This window comes from Gracilinanus agilis, chromosome 2, assembly GCF_016433145.1.
Source record: "Gracilinanus agilis isolate LMUSP501 chromosome 2, AgileGrace, whole genome shotgun sequence".
NCBI lineage: Eukaryota > Metazoa > Chordata > Mammalia > Didelphimorphia > Didelphidae > Gracilinanus > Gracilinanus agilis.
The window spans coordinates 305,636,426-305,640,718 of NC_058131.1; positions in this window are offsets into that span (position 1 = coordinate 305,636,426).

The following is a 4,293-nucleotide window of genomic DNA, read 5'->3' on the forward strand; positions in this document are numbered from 1 at the left end:
CCTCATGATCTCTGCTATCCCTTCCAGCTCTAAATTCTATGGTTCTGCTTGTCCTGCCAAGGAGAGTGACTCTGGCAGCGAGGTCTAAAGCCTGAGAACAGGTCCCAAGGCAGTGACCTCACCCAGGGCTGAGAGAAGGCATTTGTATTGGGGTCCATTACAATCTGACACTTGATAATTATTAGCTGGCTCTGCGTGTTTTCTAATCACCGCACTCACCATTAGTGTGACTAGAGCAAGTCAGAAAATAACAGAGTTTTATCTCATATGGATCAATAAGCTCAAATCTGCCTGGCCCCAGCCTCTTAATTCTCCATAATGTCAAAGCAATTTTTGGTTAAGTACACACTCTGTCCTCTACTAAATTAAACTAATAGATCTGGTGGGAAATAAAACCCCAAGAGCCTTGAGAATATTAAAAAAAACTCTGTAGATATTAAGATTAACTTTGGCAAATGATTAAATAAATACGTACATACACACAGAAGCCACAAGAAGATGCATTGCAAGACTCTTCCATCCCATTGGCCAAATCCCCATCATCATTATCCAATAGCACTGATTCTGCCATATATGCACAAATGCCACCCCCTCTTCATTCCCCACCACACTGCACATCCCTAGAATTTAGGATATCACACTTGGAACCCTCCTCCATACCACCCACCCTTATGGAATCAACTCACTCTGCCTTACTGAAACCAACCTATATCTTTACTATTGCCAAACAGTTGGTCCAATCACCCAATGATGACAATATATATCAGAGGCTTAGAGAGCCACTAGCCAGGCTGAAATGACTCACCAGTAGTTTGTTTTCTTTTTCTTCCCCAGTTGATCTGCCAATGAATCCCCCAGATTTCTAGGTGAAGGGCTAAAAATCAGGAGACCACTATGTCCCTCATCAGCATTGTGGCTTCAAGCAAGCCATTTCAGCTCTCTAGACCTCCATTCCTCAGGCTGCTTCGTAGGCATAAGAAACTCCCCTTTTCTATCAAAAGTCTTCTACATGAATTCAATGAACCAAAAGAATGTAAATTTCTTGAAGGCAGGGGGCTGACTCATTTTTATTTCCCTCTGGCACATAGTAAACATTATATCAATATTAGCTACTATCATCAGCATCATCATTATTATTAGCATTATCATTATTCCTATTATCAGCATTATCATTATTCCTAGCACCTAGCTCAACATTTTGCATATAACATTTGTCCAATTGAGATCATAGGATTATAGAGTTAGAACTGGAAGGAATCTCAGGGATCATGTAATCCAACTGCCTCATTGAAGACAGAAAGACCTGAGTTCGGATCCAGCCTCAGACACTTCCCAGCTGTGTGACCTTAAACAAGTCATTTAACCTGTCTCAGTTTCCTCATATGTAAAATGGAGATAATAATAGCATCTACCTCCTAAAGTTGCTGTGAGGATCAAATGAGATAATTATTGTAAAGCACTTAGCTCAGTGCACAGCACATGGTAAGTACTACATAAGCTATGATGTATATGAGTCGTTGTTATGGATAAGGAAAATGAGGCCCCAAAAAGGCTGAGTGAGTTGCCCAAGGTCAAAGGGATAATATATGGCAGACCTGAAATTTGAACTCCAGTCCTCAAGCCTCCTGATCTAGCATTCTTTACATAGTGATTGGTAAACTACAAAAAAAAAAGATTACCTCTTTTTTTCCATCAAATTATCTGCTAGGTTTCTTTTATACTAGATCAATACAATAACATGGATTGACTTAATTTTTTGTTTTTTATCAACCAATTATTTAGATAGTAAAAGACCCCATTTATTCTCTATGTGTCAACTAAGGACAAGATTTCCTTTCATTTCCCTTTGCTGAGAAGAGAAGGATCAGGGTGAAATGTGTGATATGAAGACAAAATATTGGGGAAAATAACTTGATTCTTTCTGTTAAAATGCATTTACCGAGGCAGCTGGGTAGCTTAGAGGATTGAGAGTCAGGCCTAGAGACAGGAGGTCCTCAGACACTTCCCAACTGTGTGACCCTGGGCAAGTCACTTGACGCCCATTGCCTACCCTTACCACTCTTCTGCCTTGGAACCAATACACAGTATTGATTCCAAGATGGAAAGTAAGGGTTTAAAAAAAAACGCATTTACCATTATTACTATTACTACTACTATTACTTAAATAATTAGTTAGCTAGGCTTTATATAGCACTTTAGGGATTGCAGAGCACTTCATACATGTTCTCATAATCCTCACAACAACCTTGAGAGGTAGGTGTTATTAATATTCCAATTTTACAGATAAGAAAACTGAGATAGATAGAAGTTAAGTGACTTGCCTAGGGTCATATGGTTAGTAACTGTCTGAGATAGGATTTGACCTTGGGTCTTTTTGACTCTGGGTCCTTTGATCTTAATAAAAAGCAGCCAGTCATTCCATCAATAAGCATTGGTTAAGTGCCTACTATGTGCCAGAATAGGGGCTGAGGATGCAAATACACAAGAGAGGTAGTTTCTGCTCTCAGACAGCTGACATTTTAAAGGAATTATACAACATAGTCATAGGCACAGGAACTGAGATGACTGTAATTTCATTGACATAGAGAAATCCTAGGTGAGAAAATTTGCCCTACCAAGGAAGACTGGCATCTTTTCTGCCTAAAGCACTAAAGGTTAAGTGACTTGTCCAAGGTCACAAAGCAAGTATGCTTTATAATGAGGTAAGGTTTGAAGTCAAGACATTCTGATTTCCAAGTCAGCTCTTTATCTACTATACCAGTGACATCAAACTCAAATAAAAACCAGGCTGTATATTGAGTTAGAAAATCTCAGAACATCATCTATTTTGAATTGTATTTTTCATTTATTGTATTAAACATTCCTCAGTTTATATTTTAATCTGGTTCTGGTCCCACTCATAGGCCAAACCTTTGACACTCCTGCATTATTCCATGGCTGCCTCTATTCCAACCTGTGGTTAACTAATTAAATATAGGAGATATATACACATATATGTGTGTGTGTGTGTGAAATATATATGTGTATATATGTATATATATATATGCATATATATATATATGAAATAAAAACAGAATGTCGGGGAGGTGTCACTAACCACTGGGAGAATAAGGGAAGGCCCCTTGAAGGAAATGGTACTTGAGCTAAGCTTTAAACTTAGCTAGGGGATTCCAAGAGAATGAGATAAGAAGTGGGAGAATTTCAGGCATTAGGGCAGTCTGTGCAAAGGCATGGAGGTGAGAAATGAGAAGTCATTGAAGAGGAACAGCAAATAGCCCAACATGAACAGAGCATAGACTTCATAGGGGGGTTAAATTGTGATCAGTAGAGAATGACAGGCTACACCCAGATTGCAAAAAGCTTTAAATGACAAGCAGGAATGTATATTTTATTCTAAAAGCAATGAAATATCTTGAGCAGCTAGTATCTGAGGCCAAATTTGAACTCCAGTCTTCCTGACTCAGGGCCAATGCTCTAGCCACTGCACCACCCAGCAACTCTTGGTACTTAGTAGGTGTTCAATAAATACCTGTTTACTTCTTCACTCATCATTCTCTCTCCTACCCTCTGGTCCCACCTCTTCAACTACCTTCTGGATATCTTCAACCGGGTGTTCCATAGGCATCTCAAAATCAGTATGCCCAAAACAGAATTCATTATCTTTCCCTCTAAACTCATCATCCTCTCTAAATTCCTTATTTTTGTCAAAGATGCCATCAATAGTTGGATTCAAAACAAAAGAGCCATTATCCTTGGTTCTTCACTGTCGCCCACCCTCCATATTCAATCAGTTGCTGAATATTATCTGTATCATTTTCTCACCATGTTTCACTCACTCTTCCCTTTTTCTCTATTCACATCATAACCAATATCCCCCAAATCTTCATTTTCTCTTGCTTGGAATAATTGGTATTCTTGCTTCCAGTCTTTTCTCTAATCTATCTTCCACATTACTGCCAAGTTAATATTCCTAAAGTGGAAGTCTGACCATATCACTGTCCTGCTCCAGAAATTTCATTGCTTTTAGGATAAAATACACATTCCTGCTTGTCATTTAAAGCTTTTTGCAAGAAAACCTCAACTGGGGTATGAAGAGTCAGACATGACTTAAACAACTGAACAACAAGAAGTACCAGACATAGTGCTATGGCCTTTATAAATATCTCCATTTTGCAGATGAGAAAGAAAGACAGGAGAGAGAGAAAGAGAAAGAAAGAAAGAAAGAAAGAAAGAAAGAAAGAAAGAAAGAAAGAAAGAAAGAAAGAAAGAAAGAAAGAAAGAAAGAAAGAAAGA